This window comes from Pan troglodytes, chromosome 4 (genome assembly GCF_028858775.2).
Source record: "Pan troglodytes isolate AG18354 chromosome 4, NHGRI_mPanTro3-v2.0_pri, whole genome shotgun sequence".
Lineage (NCBI taxonomy): Eukaryota > Metazoa > Chordata > Mammalia > Primates > Hominidae > Pan > Pan troglodytes.
In genome coordinates, this window is record NC_072402.2 from 122,840,420 (window position 1) to 122,857,876 (window position 17,457).

Genomic DNA, 17,457 nt, shown 5'->3' on the forward strand with positions numbered 1-17,457 from the left:
TAAGTTAGTTGATAACTTCATTAAGTCTGGGACATAAAATCAAAATCTGAATATTTTATAGAATCATGGCTCCCAAAATTTTTAGTTTGTAGCTCAATCCTGATTTTTAGACTAATACTACTTGATTGTCTACTAAGTATGAAAACTTAATGTATCCAGAATTTAAATCCCAATCTTCTTTCCCCAGATATGCTTGACGTGGACTCTTACTCATCTGTAAATGGATTATTGATCTTTTCCAGCCACTTGGCTTTCTTGCTGCCCAAAATGTAACACATGTCCACTCTTACTGATCTCTTTCTAAAATACTCTTCATGGTTTTTAATCCTCATCTCTTTTATCTCTTTGTTCAGATGTCACTGTGATGAGACATCCTCTATTTAGACCTTCGTCTCCTGTCCCCACTCCTCTAACCTTGCTCCTTGCTCTGAATCATTTTTCTCCATAGCACTTAACAACATGCAACATGATATATGATTTGATTATTTTGTTTTTTGTTGTTGCCATCCATGGAAATGTAAGCTCCATGAGGGCAAGCATTTTTTGTTTATTTGTTTTCTTGTTTTATTCATCAAAGTCTCCCTAGTGCCCGGAATAGTTTCTGGCACATAGGAATTCAACAAACATTTGTTGAATAGTGAGTGAGATGTGACATTACGCAACTATTGAAAAGAAAAGGAGCATAAGCATATCACCTGCAATTTTATATTCAAATAAAATCTATTGATTTTAGTAGTTTTAGGTAGCTATATAATTATTTCCATGGTTTGGAATTGATTTAAGAGGCAGCTTGCAAGTCATTATTAATGTCAGTTTAATTACTTTAGAGTTACAGCTCATTTTGGACCCCAAACAGAATTACCCGTCTTGAACACCACTTTGTTCATCAGACTTGACTCTGGTAATGATGCGGTGAAAACTGCCATTAGTTATTTTCAATAATCTTTTCCCTTAGTCAATAATTTTTCATTTGCAAGTAACAGATATATACTTAAACTATCAAAGTTATATAGTTTGTTGATAGTAATTCACATTGTTTTCTATTTTTCCCCTTGCCAATCCTGAAAATAGTTGCATTTTGTCTTCCCTGCCTTAGCATGGTTTAGTTGCAGGGTCAAAGCAGAAACAGCCTGAGGTCAGTTGTCTTCCTGTTTTTTTTTTTTTTTCAGTTTAGAAAGCTTAGGCATTTGAGAGGTTCATGGTAGGGTGACCTAGAATGGGAAGAGAGAAGTTGGTATTATTGAGGAGACAGTGATGACAGAAGAGATGAGAAAGGGAACAGATATTTTTTTCTGAAGACTAAGAAATGGCCATACTTGAAATTCCCTGAGCACATAATTACGGCTGCTGTGTTGTCTCCCAAGAATGTGACAGAGCTCGGAAGAAAATGGCTGTATGTTGCTTCTAGGGCTAGTGTTCACAGAAGAGGGGTACTACAAGGTGTCTTATTGAATCCAACGGAAGTAAACAAAGTTGAGCTTCATGAGAGACTGAGATTGGAAAGCATAAAATCTGTCAGGGAAGCCAAGGAAAATGGCAATACCATCTCTCTTAGTTCATTTTATGCTGCTACAACAGAATCCAGTTGTACTGAGAGGTGACAGCGTGCTGGCAGCCCTCGCTCGCTCTCAGTGCCTCCTCTCCCTGGGCTCCCTCTTTGGTGGCACTCGAGCCCTTCAGCCTACCGCTGCACTGTGGGAGCGGGGCCGGAGCCAGCTCCCTCAGCTTGTGGGGAGGTGTGGGGGTAGAGGCGCCCATGGGAACTGGGGCTGCGCACGGTGCTTGTGGGCCAGCGCGAGTTCCGGGTGGGCGTGGGCTCAGCGGGCCAGCACTCGGAGGGGCGGGCTGGCTCCGCCGGCCCTGGGCAGTGAGAGACTTAGCACCTGTTCCAGCAGCTGCTGTGCTCAATTTCTCGCTGGGCCTTAGCTGCCTTCCCGTGGGGCAGGGCTCGGGACTTGCAGCCCACCATGCCTGAGCCTCCCCCGCCCTCCGTGGGCTCCTGTGCAGTGGAGCCTCCCCAACAAGCTCCGCCCCCTGCTCCACGGTGCCCAGTCCCATCCACCACCCAACGGCTGAGGAGTGTGGGCGGGCGCGCTGCGTGGGACTGGCAGGCAGCTCCACCTGCGGCCCTGGTGCAGGATCCACTGGGTGAAGCCAGCTGGGCTCCTGAGTCTGGTGGGGACTTGGAGAACCTTTATGTCTAGCTAAGGGATTGTAAATACACCAATCGGCACTCCAAATCTAGCTCAAGGTTTGTAAACACACCAATCAGCCCTCTGTGTCTAGCTCAGGGTTTGTGAATGCACCAATCGACAGTCTGTATCTAGCTACTCTGGTGGGGACTTAGGGAACCTTTGTGTGGACACTGTATCTAGCTAATCTAGTGGGGACGGAGAACCTTTGTGTCTAGCTCAGGGATTATAAACGCACCAATCATCACCCTGTCAAAACAGACCACTCTGTTCTCTGTAAAATGGACCAATCAGCAGGATGTGGGTGGGGCCAGATAAGAGAATAAAAGCAGGCTGCGGGAGCCAGCAGTGGCAACCCACTGGGGTCCCCTTCCACACTGAGGAAGCTTTGTTCTTTCGCTCTTTGCAATAAATCTTGCTGCTGCTCACTCTTTGGGTCCACACTGCCTTATGAGCTGTAACACTCACCATGAAGGTCTGCAGCTTCACTCCTGAAGCTAGTGAGACCACGAACCCACCAGGAGGAAGGAACAACTCCAGACATGCTGCCTTAAGAGCTGTAACACTCACCGCCAAGGTCCGCAGCTTAACTCCTCAGCCAGCAAGACCACGAACCCACCAGAAGGAAGAAACTCCGAACACATCCGAACATCGGAAGGAACAAACTCCAGAAGCACCACCTTAAGAGCTGTAACACTCGCTACGAGGGTCCGCGGCTTCATTCTTCAAGTCAGTGAGACCAAGAACCCACCAATTCCGGACACAGTACCTCCTTATTCATGGTTTCAGTTATCCATGATAAACCATAGTCTGGAAATATTAAATTGACAATTCCAGAAATAAACAATTCATAAACTTTAAGTTGCATGCCATCCTGAGTAGTGTGATGAAATCTCATGCCGTTCTGTTTCGTTCCACTTTGAACGTGAAGCATCCCTTTCTGCAGCACGTCCATGCGGTCTATGCTGCCTGCCTGTTAGTTACTTAGTAGCCATCTTCTTATCACATCAACTGTCGCAGTATCCCAGTGCTTGTGTTTAAGTCATACTTATTTTACTTAATAATGGCCCCAAAGTGCAAAAGTAGTAATGCTAGAAATTAGCATTTGCTAAAGAGAAGCCATATAGTGCTTCCTTTAAGTGAAAAGATGAAAGTTCTTAATATGCTGAGCTTGCTAAGATCTACAGTAAGAATGAATCTGCTATTGGTGAAATTATATTCTTATAATTTTTCTACTTTATTATTATTTATTGTTAATCTCTTACTGTGCCGAATTTATGAATTAAACTTTAACATGTATGTATAGAGAGGAAAAAACAGTATATAAAGTTCGGTACTATTTGTGGTTTCAGGCATCCACTGGGGGTCTTGGAATGTATCACTTGTGGATAAGGAAGGAACTACTGTACTATTGAGTGGGTAATTTATAAAGAGCAGACATTTATTTCTCACACTTCTGGGGCCTGGAAATCCAAGACCAAGGCACCACCATTTGGTGTCTGGTGAAAGCTGCATCCTCTGGAGGAGGGGAATGCTGTGTCCTCACATGGCAGAAATGGGGAAGAGCAAAGTAGGTGAACACTGTGCTGCATGAAGCCTCTTTTAAAAGAAACTTAATTCCGTTAATGAGGGAGCAGCCCTCATGGCCAAATTACTTCTTAAAGGCCAGACTTCTTGGTACTACCACATTGGCAACACCAGAATTTTGGAGGGATTAAGTTTCAACATCAATTTTTGAGTGAACAAACCATTTAATCCATAGCACCATCTCTCTCTGAAGCTGAGTCTTCTTTCCCTCTTTGAAGGCTAGCTTTGCCTGCTTCAAAAATGGCTTCCCCCAAACTGGATTTATCTCACTTCCAATTCCAAGAAGGACACTGGCAAGAGTCAGTCAAGTTTTGTCTAGCATTAGGACATTGGAAATTGCTGTTACCAATCTCTAGGAGCATTGTGAGCAAGAGCTGAGAAGAAAGATGGGAAAGTTAGTGAATTTATTAGTCCCTATACTTTAAAAGTCTAGTACCCAGAACTTTGTTATGGCTCTTTCCTGGTTTCTGGGACAGAAGCATTTTGGTATTCAAGATAAAACTCCTGTCCAAGAAAGCCCATTTGGATGGGAGAGCAAAAAGCTTCTGAACTGAACTGAAAGGTGGGGTTGGTTCTTCTTTACCAAAAGAAAAATATAATCATTTACTGATGAGATTCTTAAAAAAAAGAAAAAAAAAAAGAAGAGTCAATTGACTTGTAGATCATGAATGGGTAGATGTGGGGCCAATTTACTGTTATGTGTGAAAGGCTGCGTGGAGCAATCAGGGCAATAGCATCCTCAGCATTAGATCTTTAGGTAGTTAAAACCAAGATACTGTTCCAGGACCCTAAATACTCTTATAGGTTGGTGAGAAAAGAAAGGGAAGAATAGACTGCTTCTTTCTTCCTTATTTCTAAAAACCTGGCTTTCAGTTATATTAAAATGTTAATCTGCCTCTATGGCCATAGTCAATACTTTGATTACAGAAAAATAAATTGCAAATGAAGGAAGAGCATATGCTAGAACTATAAGAAATGAGTAGTACATATTTTCAAATAATGTAGTAGGTTGGAATTTTACAGATGACTGGTAAATTGTTAAATACAATGAATAAATAAAACAATGTGTACAGTTTTATATTCTGATTGCAGAAAATATTTTAGTAAACTTACAGAAATTTACTCTGAAAGTTCATACTTGAGTATGAACTCTAGAACACCTTATGTAACAGAAAATAAAATACCTTAGGAATCTAAAGCCAAAAAAACTTAAGAATAGAATGTAAGAAAGTTTATCATAGATTGTTAAGAAAATAAAGAGGTGTAGTGAACATACGCATGCATATATCTTTATAATAGAATGATTTATAATTCTTTGGGTATGTACCCTGTAATGGAACTGCTGGGTCAAATGGTATTTCTGCCTCTAGGTCTTTGGGGAATACCACAGTGTCTTCCACAAGGGTTAAACTAATTTACACTCCCACCAACAGTATAAAGCATTCCTTTTTCTCCTTATCCTCACCAGAATCTGTTGTTTTCTGACTTTTTAATAATTGCCGTTCTGACTGGAGCGAGATCGTATCTCATTGTGGTTTTTTATTTGCATTTCTCTAATGATCAGTGATGTTGAGCTTTTTTTCATATGTTTTTTGGCCACATGAATATCTTCTTTTGAGACGTGTCTGTTCATATCCTTTGCCCACTTTTTAATGGGGTTGTTTGTTTTTGTGTGTGTGTAAATTTAAGTTTCTTGTAGACTCTGGATATTAAACCCTTGTCAGATGGGTAGATTGCAAAAATTTTCTCCCATTCTGTAGGATGTCTGTTCACTCTGATGATAGTTTATTTTGCTGTGCAGAAGCTCTTTAGTTTAATAACAAACACATGGAATCAACTAACCCAATTGCCCATCAAGATAGACTGAATAAAGAAAATGTGGTACATATATACCATGGAATACTATGCTGCCACAAAAAGGAATGAGATCATGTCCTTTGCAGGGACATGGATGGAGCTGGAAGCTGTTTTTCCTCAGCAAACTAACCCAGGAACAGAAAACCAAACACCATATGTCCTCACTTATAAGAGGGAGCCGAATGATGAGAACACCTGGACACACTGGGGGAAACAATACACACTGGGGCCTGTCAGTGGGGGAGGGGGGAAGGAGAGCACCAGGAAGAATAGCGAATGGATGCTGGGCTTAATTCCTGGGTGATGGGTTGATCTGTGTAGCAAACTACCATGGCACACACTTACCTATGTAGCAAACCTGCGCATCATGCACATGTACCCTGTAATTTAAAGTAAAAGTTGAGAAAAAAAAAATAAAGAGCTCAGCCGGGCGTGGTGGCTCACGCCTGCAATCCCAGCACTTTGGGAGGCCGAGGTGGGGGGATCACGAGGTCAGGAGATTGAGACCATCCTGGCTAACATGGTGAAACCCCGTCTCTACTAAAAAATACAGAAAATTAGCTGGGCGTGGTAGCGGGCACCTGTAGTCCCAGCTACTTGGGAGGCTGAGGCAGGAGAATGGCGTGAACCCGGGAGGCAGAGCTTGCGGTGAGCAGAGAGGTGCCACCGCACGCAGCCTGGGAGACAGAGCGAGACTCTGTCTCAAAAAAAAAAAAAAAAAAAAAAGATCTCAAGGAAGGCAAACATACAAATTGTTCGGGCAATACTTAACAGGGAAACATAGTAATGTTTTCTAAAATCTTCAGACTCTTAAAATTAATTTCTATTTTATTAATAGCCTCGCATCTTTTATGTATATGTGAATGAAAAAAAGAATAAATTGAATGATACTCTCTAGTTTGCAGATCAGGCTTTTGTTCTGTTGTTGTTTAGACCTGTTAATTCATTTATAAAACTCTCATTTTGGAAGTATGGAGTTATTTTTGTATGGAAGTCAATTGTTTTTAAATGGTATGACTTTTTTTTTTTTTTTTTTTTTTCTTTCTTCCGTGAGCATTTCGATGCCCGGAAGCGGGAAACCTGATTTAGCTATCTGTTGCCGTCTTGGTCTTTATTTTAGCTGGGAAGACTAAAGGGCTGCATGTTAACCTCTCCTTGAACTCAGGGATTAAATCTAGTTGGTTATCTTAAGTTTAATAAGTAGTATCCATGAGCACAATGATTCCTTTAAGTGACTTTATTAATTAAACAGCTTAAAACAATTGCTTGAGACATGGCTATGGCAAGAAGCCTTGGGAGTACTGAGGTACTTCTGAGAAAGGGAGTAGGGCACTCTGTGAAAGACTCTGGAAGGTTCAATTGTGTCTTTTGTTTTATACTTGAAATGCTGGACCCGCTCAATGAATTAGCAGGAAGTGACACATACTGAGTCGTGGACACGCATTCACATGCTAGAAGACATTATTAATGCCTCAGGAATGGTGGAAAATTCTTTCTTCTACTTATTTTTATAAATTATTGTTTCTCCCTCCATTGTACCTAGAGCTAGAGGGAATTGTCATAATAATGTTAGAAGAGGATGATTTTGTATGACGTTTGTGAATCCACATTATACCTATTTGAGAATAAGTGCCCTCAGTGTTCTTGGTACTCAATGCACTGTGGAAGTGAAATAATGCCTGCTTGCTCTTCCAGAGTTTGCAGTTTAGCACAGGAAAGAGGGAGACAACGATTGAAAACCAGAAGTAGCTGAAAAATGAGAAAAAAGATCTGTAAACACTAGGCTGGGAGGTTTACTATAGCAGAAAGCTCATGTACACCTGAGAAAATGTTCACCTAAGCTTGGCAACGATTTTGAAGAAGCACAAGTTATGGTACATTTTAAAGGAAGAGTAGTACCAATCTTAATGTCTTAACTAGGCTAAGATCTATGACCCTTAATTGACAAAAACTATCTACAACTGAATTACAAAATATTTCTGAAAGTCAATAAATGAATCTATATTAGTCAAAAAATACGTTAACCGGTGGATAACATGATTACAGTAGTATCCAAGGAAAGGAAACAACGTTTATCAGTTGGCTTACTTATTTTTCAGTTTCATCTATTTCCTAAAATTATATTAGTGACTTAGAACAAAGTAAGCATCCTAAGAATGTAGTACATGGGCTTTGCATAAATACAGCCACATGTGCTATAAAATAGGTTTGAAACATCAAACTCACTCTCCCTCCAATCATATGGCTTAAATAGCCAAAGGTGTACTACACACTTGTGTAATATTTTCTGTCTTTAATTCTTCCTTTTATCATTAAAAAGGCATGAATTATCATGCTGTATAAATAGAAAAATATGATAATGTGTGTGCATCTTGAAGAAGGAGGCTCTCATTCCATTTAAAAAATAAATACCAGATTAGGAGGAGCCAGATTGTAACATTTTGGATCTACAACTGCTATTTGCTTTGCCACCTGAATGACACAAAGAACACTGTTTGTGCAGTGTTGTGTGTGCCTCTTTATAGAACTTGCATGTTTTCCAATTTGTATACATGCATACTTTGTTTTATTGTGCTTTATTGCACTTCTCAGATTTTACAAAGATTTGAAGGTTTGTAGCAACCCTGCATAGATCAAATCTGTTGGCCTAATTTTTCCAACAGCATTTTCTCATTTTATGTCACATATTGATAATGATTGCAATATTTCAAATTTTTCATCATTATTTTATCTGTTATGGTGATTCATAATCAATAATCTTTGATATTACTATTGTAATTGTCATGGGGCCCACAAACCACACCCATATAAGATGGCAAACTTAATAAATGTGTGTCTTCTGACTGCTCCACTCACCAGCTGATCCTCATCTCCCTCCTACTTAGGGCCTCCTTATTCCCTGAGACACAATAATATTAAAATTAGGCCAATTAATAACCTGAAAATGACCTCTAAGTGTCCAAGTGAAAGGAAGAGTTGCATGTCTCCCACTTTAAATCAGAAGTTAAAAATAATAAAGCTTAGTTTCCAAGGCATGTCAAAAGCCGAGATAGGCCAAAAGCTGGGCCTCTTAAACCGGTTAGCCAAGCTGTGAATGCAAAGAAATAGTTTCTTAAGGAAATTCAAAGTGCTACTCCAGTGAACTCATGAATGATAAGAAAGTGAAACAGCCTTATTGCTGATATGAAGTTTTGAGTGGTCTGAATAGAAGACCAAACCAGCCACAACATTCCCTTAAGCCAAAGCCTAATCCAGAGGAAGTCCCTAACTCTCTTTAATTCTATGAAGGCTGAGAGAGATGAGGAACATTCAGGTTTGAAAAGATCTGAAGCAAGGAGAGGTTGGTTCATGAAGTTAAAATAAAGAAGCTGTCTCCATAACATATGAAAGTAACCATGCAAGGTGAAGCAATAAGTTATCCAGAAGATCTAGCTAAAATCATTGATGAAGGTGGCTACACTAGTCAGATTTTCAATGTAGAAGAAACAGCCTACTATTGGAAGAGGATGCCATCTAGGACTTTCACAGCTAGAGAAAAGGCAATGCCTGGCTTCAAATCCTCAAAGGACAAGTGACTCTCTTGTTAGGGTTTATGTAGCTGCTGACTTTAAGTTGAAGCCAATGCTCATTTACCATTCTGAAAATCCTAAGGCCCTTAAGAGTTTGCTAAATCTACTCTGCCTGTGCTCTATAAATGAAGCCAGAGAGCCTGGATGACATCATATCTGTTTATACATGGTTTACTGAATATTTTAAGCTCACTGTTGAGACCTACTGCTTAGACAAAAATATTTCTTTCAAAATATTGCTGCTCATTGACAACGTATCTCATTTCCCAAGAGTCCTGATGGAGTTGTATAAGGAAATTAACAATTAATGTTGTTTTCGTGCCTACTAACATAACATCTATTCTGTAGTCCATGGATCAAGGAATGCTTTCAACTTTCAAGACTTATTTAAGACATACATTTTTTTTAAGGCTATAGCTGCTGTAGATAGTGATTCCTCTGATGGATCTGGGCAAAGTAAATTGAAAAACTTCTGGAAAGTATACATTCTAAATGTCATTAAGAAAATTTGTGATTCATGAGGGGAGGTGAAAATATCAGCATTAATGGCAGTTTGGAAGATGTTGATTCCAATTCAAATGTATGACGTTGAGGGCTTCAAGGCTTCAGTGGAGGAAGTAACTGCAGATGTGGTGGAAATAGCAAGAGGCCAGAAGTGGAACCTGAAGATGTGACTGAATTACTGAAATCTCATAATCAAACCTGAACAGATGAAAAATTTGCTTCTAATGAATGGGCAAAGAAAGTGGTTTCTTGAGTTGGAATCTACTCTGGGTGAAGATGCTGTGAACATCATTGATATGATAACAAAGGATTTAGAATATTACATAAACTTAGTTGATAAAACAGCTGCAGGGTTTGAAACATATGACTACAATCTTGAAAGAAGTTCTACTGTGGGTAAAACGCTATAAACAACATTGCATGCTACAGAGAAATCTTTTGGGAAAGAAAGGGTCAATTGATGTGGCAAACTTCATTGCCATCTTATTTTAAGAAATTGCCACAGCTACTCCACCTTTCAGCAACCACCACCTTGATCAGTCAGCAGCCATCAACATGGAGGCAAGACCCTCTACCAGCAAAAAGGTTATGGCTTGCAGAAGACTCCGATGATCATTGTTTTTTTTTTTTAGCAATAAATTATTTTTAAATTAAGGTATACATATATATTTTAAGACACAATGCTATTGCACAGTGCATTTGTATCAACATAACTTTCATATACATTAGGAACCCAAAACAATTTGGTTGACTCACTTTATTGCTATGTTCGTTTTATTGTTGTCTGGAACCAAACCTGCAATATCTCTGAGGTATACCTGTATATGTCAAGGTTTTTGTTTTTTTTTTTAAACCAGATTTTAAATTTCCTAATAGTGCTCTCTGTCTTTTGTTCACTTCTGAATTCCTTGAAAACAGAGCCACACAAATGTGGTCATAAAGGGAATTAAATTAAGAGCAAGTATCCATGGTACATGATAAAAGGAACAAGACCCTTCTTGTTCAGAAAGTTTTTTTTCTTAATCTGAAGATATTGAAATAAAAGTATAGCCAAGCTTTTGAAGTAAAGTTCCTAGTTTTTGCTTTGAACTTAGACAAGCTTTCCACAAAAAGCTGACAAAGAGTGCTTCAGGTGCTCAAGTAATGCATGTAAGGAGGTGGGCAGTATTAGAGCCCTTAGAATGGGCAAATGTGGAAGGGGAGGAGGAGATGAGAGTGCCACCCTGCACAGTGAAATATGAAAGTCAGGCTTAATATCCATCCTTGCTCAAAACTGGATCTGTTTTAGCAAAATAATGAGATATTTAATTTATTGGATAGTTTCACATTTTATGGCTGATTCTGTTTTCTACTCTCTTACTCACCTTTCCTCTGAGTAATCCCACCTATTGCCATAAATTTCTTAAAAAATTATTTAGTCACTTAACTTCAGCTTTTATCAGCTCATTTCTAGTATTTTTAGGGTCAAACCTAAGGTTTACAGCTAACAAAGCCATTTTCTTTAACAGTATCAAAATAGATCTTTTCAAATGTATAAGAAATGTCACCTGAAAGGCACTTGAAAAAATTTTAACTGTCCAAAAGAAATATTAGACGTTAATAATATTTTATGTCCTAATTAAGATGTACATGTATCTTTGTAGTGAAAAATTCTGGCCAAAGGTTAATTAGAAATGATAAAGATAGCTGTCATATTCTCTTTTTAAAAATTCATCATTCTTAACCATGCCTTGTCCAGCAATTCTGAATCTTAAAGAATAAAACATATAGTTATTCCACTAAGAATGATCCAAGCAACTCTTAATGCCACGTGTCACTATTCTATGTGTTTGAAATAAATAACTAAAATATGGTCTTTGCTTTGAGAAATGCAAGCAAAAATCTTTGGGAAGCTTAACTGCTTATCCCCTCCAATTCAGCTGAGTTACATGTCTTCTGAAAAAATCTTGTTTGAAATAGAAAAAGGCATTTGACTGGGTTAAATGATGTTATTTGGGAATTTTGTAAGTGCTGCAGGGTGAGAACACACATTGTTGATTTTAAATGAGGAGAGCATTTTCCAAACCACAGCCTAGTTCTGGCCCCTACCCCGCCCCTTTCTGGGTCAATCAATTGCCCCCAGGCTGCTTATAGTAAAAATCATGTGTTAAGAGTAGGTGAATTTCAGTGGCTCTCATAATTACGTTTCTGTGTTTCTTCAAAATATCTGATGGATTGAAACTTTACCCTCCCTCTGCAAAGAGATTATGTATTTGCATGCTCCATCTCAACTCCATTTGAGTGCACGGTCATCATCAATACATTTTCTGGACTGGTGTCTCAGCTTATTTGGGGGAAATAATGCCATCCTTCAGGCTTTTGTTCTCCTATGTGCTTGGATCTATAAGTAAATATAATGGTGCAGCAGTCAGGAGGAGGAACCCCTTATTAGATTGCTGTTGCTCTGTTCAGGAGAACCCACTGGAAACTCTACTGGGCAATCTCACAGGAAGCTCTCTGTGTGCCAGGGCTTCTCAGCTACATTTTGTTTAACAGCTTTGTGGAATATTAGAATTCTTTTCATTTTTGGTAATAGAAAACTGGCTCAGAATACACACTATTGGGCCACATGTGGGCTTTTATCTATATAACCTGATCTAAAGTCTTAAAACCAATGCTAAAAGATGGGGATAGAAGAAAACATTTTGCATTTATTTTAGGTAAATGAGACTTGAGACATTTTTCTTCCCACGCATTTATTTGCTGTATATCCAAGTACAAAAATCTAAGGTTATTTTTGATATTTAAACTTTGCTTGAGAAGATTTAAGAAAATATACCTATATTTAAAAATAAACCAATGACTACACCTATGTATTTTAACCATTTTTAGAGAGAAAGTTTTCTGTGCATAATAGCTTATCATGATGTGGGTTCTTTGCTGAGGCTTCAGAAATTGTTAGTGCCAATTCCAATTTGCTTTGTTCATTTACTTTGCACCTAAGTTGTAAATTAATCATTGCTGGTAACATCAATTTAGTTGTAATTAATCATAGAGGGAGGAGTAAAGCAGTCGGGTTGGTGCCAGCCATATTAACTGCCTTATCTGATTGCTCTTGTGTAATTTTCCAGCACTTTGATGAATATACAGGCAAGAAATACTTTGGGAGCTTGCAAGAATATTCATATTATATTTGGAAATATACTTGAAAGCACTATAAATAGTCGATTGCTGCTTTACCTGAAGATTTTTTTTTGTGGCTATTAGATAAATAACTTTTACACACACACCACGTGCGCGCGCACACACACACACACACATACACACTACGCCCTTGCTTTGGATAAACGATATGTTGATGCTTTCAGAGCCGGTGAAGCTAAAAATGGAGATTTAATTGAAGTCTTGGCTGGATGTTCAAGGTTAGAGAAGAGCGGATACCAACAAATACAAGTATTGATGTTTCCTATGCAGTTTCGTCCTAGCAAATAAATATTTAGGGGGAAATACCATTCTCATTTGCAAATATATAATATTTCCTATTCATTGACCAAATATATTGATTTTTACACTATTATAATAGTATACACATAACTTTATTGATAACTAATAGAATTTTAGGTGATTTACAACAGACAAATGACACACTGATATAAAAGGAATAATATATTAAAAATAACATATTTTACAATTTCCATAAATTATGTCTTATAACTCCCTATCCATTGTATGAAGCCATTCATTGCTTTGAATTGAGGACAAATTCCACCTACAACATAGAAGTCATTGCTTAGCATGGAGTTTCAAGCTATACTTTTCAGGCCACAGCAAAACGATAGTTCTGAAAGCTGGCCTTTGCATGCATTCTTGTGAAAGCAGGGGCAAAGTCTATGAAATCCTGTCTTCTGGCTCCTCACTAGGCTCCATGGCAGGGTGGCTGAAATGGTCTTGTGCTGGGTGTTCTGGGCTAGTGCTCCCTGCAGGTGACTCGTCTTGCTGGGTCCCCTTTGGGTATAGCACTGGCATATACTTCTGAAGTTCAAGGTTCTCATCTTGACTTTGGTCATAAGATCCCTGTACTTTGTAGCCTCCTTAGCACTACCTCAGTCTTTTCCAGGTCCACAAGTTTTCTCTGTACTTTTCTTTCCTCCCATTGAAACATGTAGGATGATCTGAATCCCCAGCCTGCAATAAACAGGCCGGAAGATATGGTGCTACCTTAAGTCCACTGCTGAGACAGATTCCTGTTGTTCAGGCATTATGATGAACATGGGAATTCTCTAAGAGATGTAAATGTTCTCGGGCTATGCCCAAAGAAATGAACCAAATGAGAACATCTGCCCTGGAATTTCCTTCGAGTTTTGACCTCCCAGAGCACAGAGGACACTCACCTCTAAAATCTCACTCTTCTCTTTATTTTCTTTTTTTCCTTGGCTCTTCCTAGTCCCCAGAGTGTCTCCCTCCTTTCACTTCCTGTTTTATAGGAATTTCCCCTTGGTCACATTCTCCCATTGTCTCTAGGCTATGGATGGTAGTAAAACTTTATGATCCGAGTTTCCCCAGTTTGGCATTTATTACGTAGACCAATATTTTAGTATTTAGAAAAGCTTTCTTTCTCTTACTCCTCTGCATCCAGTCAATAACTGGAGTAGGAGTGGGAGGGAATACCCTTGAATAGCAGCAAAACCCCTTCTAGGAATACTTTCCTAGGGAAAGGATACACTTCAAAATATGACAAAGGTATACAGTAAAAGACAAGCCTTTATCTGCCCACGTCCCTTAGGCAGTCAGCTACTCTTGACAGAAATAATCCCTTCTTGTGTCTTAGATCTTCACTTCCCAGGGGTGCTCTATGCCTTTACATGTTCATATATGTATTTTTTATTTTTAAGACAGTTTGTAACATACTGTGCACACTCTTCTGTATCTTCCATTTTTTACTTAATATTTATTTATCAGTATGTATCACTACCCATAGAGCAGTCTCATCCCTTGTAATGGCTGCATAGTATTCAAATATAATGAAGTAAGATGATTTACTTAACCGGACCCCAACTGGTTGTTTCTAGTTTTTTTGTTTTTTCTCGCAAACAATGCTGTAATGAATATCCTTCAATATAAGTTATTTTGAATATGTTCAGGTTAATCTGTAGAACAAATTTTTAGAAGTAAAATTGCTGGGTCAAATATATTTTTTATTATGATAGATATGGCCCAATTCTTTGCAACAGAATTTTTCTTACAGTCTTATCAACATAAACATGAATGTCTGTTTCCCTTTGCCTTTACTAAGAGATTGTAACTTTCTTTTTGAGAGTGAGAGGTAAAAGATGGTGTCTCACAGCTTTCATTTGCATCTGTCTTGTTATGAGTGAAGTTGAATGTTGTGTAAGTTTTTAAGAGCCTTTTGAATTTTCATTTGTTCTTATTCTCTTTTTATCAATCTGTTGATTTAGTAATTTTTTTTTTTTTTTTTTTTCTTGAGACAGAGTCTTGCTCTATCGCTCAGGCTGGAATGCAGTAGCAAGATCTCGGTTCACTGCAACCTCCACCTCCCGGGTTCAAGCGATTATCATGCCTCAGCCTCCAGAGTAACTGGGACTATAGGCACCCACCACCATGGCCGGCTAATTTTTGTATTTTTGATAGAGTCGTGGTTTCACCATGTTGGGCAGGATGATCTCGAACTCCTGACCTCAAGTGATCTGCCCACCTCTGCCTCCCAAAGTTCTAGGATTACAGGCCTGAGCCACTGTGTCCGGATGATTTAGTAATTTTTTAGGAACTCTTTATGATTTAAGAATATTGGCTCTTAATTTTGGGCATGCCATTTTACTTTTGAAAATTAGTTTGTCATTTGTTTATAATGTATTTTTATATGCAGAAAATTTTTGTTATGTAGTCTGATTAATCAATTATCTATTCTTTCTTAGTTTTTGTGGCTTATTAGAAAAGACTATACAACTCTGAGACTATAAAAATAATTCTCCTGGCTGGGCGTGGTGGCTCACGCCTGTAATCCCAGCACTTTGGGAGGCCGAGGTGGGCGGATCACGAGGTCAGGAGATAAAGACTATCTTGGCGAACACAGTGAAACCCAGTCTCTACTAAAAATACACAAAAATTAGCCGGGCATGGTGGTGGGCGCCTGTAGGTAGTCCCAGCTACTCGGGAGGCTGAGGCAGGAGAATGGCGTGAACCCAGGAGGTGGAGCTTGCAGTGAGCCGACATCACGCCACTGCACTCCAGCCTGGGCGACAGAGCGAGACTCCATCTCAAAAAAAAAAATTAAAAAAAAATAATTCTCTCAAGCTATTTATTTACACTTCCATAGTATCATTTTTTATGTTTAAATATTTAATTCATCTGGGCTTTATTTTTGTGTAAGGGGCAAGATAGGGATTGAATTTTTTTCTAGATGGTTACCTAGTTGTATCACACCATTCATTGAATAATCCATCCTTTACCTTATTTGAAAAATAAATTTTATTATATATGCTATTATGTAATATAGTAACATGTCATATATTATATGGTATAATAAGATATAATATAATGTTTATTTTTGACTTTCTAGTCATTTTTTGATCTGTCTATATATTCATTTACCAGTATGACATAACTTTAAATATTTGTGTAATTTGTTGAAGAAAGTATAAAGTTGTTTTTTTTTTGGTTTATGATATTGCGTTTTGAACTTAAGTGATTAAAATTATTAACTAGAGCAAATCATACTTCACCTGGAAAGAAAATTACGAATGACAATAATGTTCTCAAAGAATAAAATTATAACACAGAACCAACTTAGAAATGAGTCTCATACATACATGTCATTGCTAAACAGTGAGCACGTGGCTCATGTCAAAAGTTGTCACAGAGGTCTGACAAATATCAGTGTCTAAAGTGGCATTTAAGAGAACAGCAACTTGGCAATTGAAATGCTGTTTTAACAGGTACAGTCTTTCCACTTGGAAGCATACTCCTGATGTTGATTTTCTTACCTGAGTAATGTGACTTACACTAGTGGCTCTGAATTAGATTGAGTCAGGGACTAAGTAACCAGAAGAATTTAGCACAGACATTAATCCTTTCTGGAGAATATTAGCCTGAAGCTGACAGTTTTTAGAAACAAGGTCAAATTCAGTAAAACATATTAGTACTACCAAGGTAAGAAAATAGAGAGGTTTCACTTTCTGGAGAAAACAGTATTACCACTGTATGCCATACCATAATCAGCTCTTTTTTTTTTAATCAATTAAAGTTTTTATATCACATTTAGGTACAAAATAGTATACACATACAAATGTACACAGTACAACTCTATATTTGGAGTGAAATGTGAAAGTCCTCCCCTCCAGAGAGAGTGCCCAGAAAGAGTACCATGAGCACTGTTTGAGAATTCATCTATGAGAAATTTTTTATTTTTTATTTCATTAGTTTTGTTTTGCATCTTGATTATATTACTTAGTTTGTGGTGGATTTCTTCCCATGTCAACACATGGCTTTTTCATTTGTGTTAAATTTTGCATTAACAATTTTCTCTTTATAAAATTCATTATCAGTATTATAATTTTAAATTATAGAAATAAATTCTTATCACTAATTCAGCAAAACAAAACTACAATTAATGAAATAGAAAATACCTCTGAAAATTTTTATTTTCATTCATCAAATCTGCAAAAATAAATATGGAGAAATGGACATGCTAATACATTTCTGCATTTCTTTTCGGACAGTAATATAGTTAGCCCTTTTATAAAATAGAGAGC

The 17,457-nt window shown here is 38.1% G+C and overlaps 2 long non-coding RNA genes across 3 annotated transcripts in view; one reads left to right on the plus strand and one right to left on the minus strand.

Annotated features, from left to right (window-relative positions):
• LOC104006543 (uncharacterized) overlaps positions 1–17,457 on the plus strand; it is a 495,672-nt gene that overhangs the window by 123,765 nt on the left and 354,450 nt on the right. The gene's annotated exons all lie outside the window — the stretch shown is intronic.
• Positions 798–1,920, minus strand: LOC107974834 (uncharacterized). The gene is made up of 2 exons (XR_001717879.4): positions 1,317–1,920; positions 798–1,211 (listed from the first exon to the last, which is right to left on the minus strand). It is a non-coding gene; the product is annotated as an uncharacterized LOC107974834 (long non-coding RNA).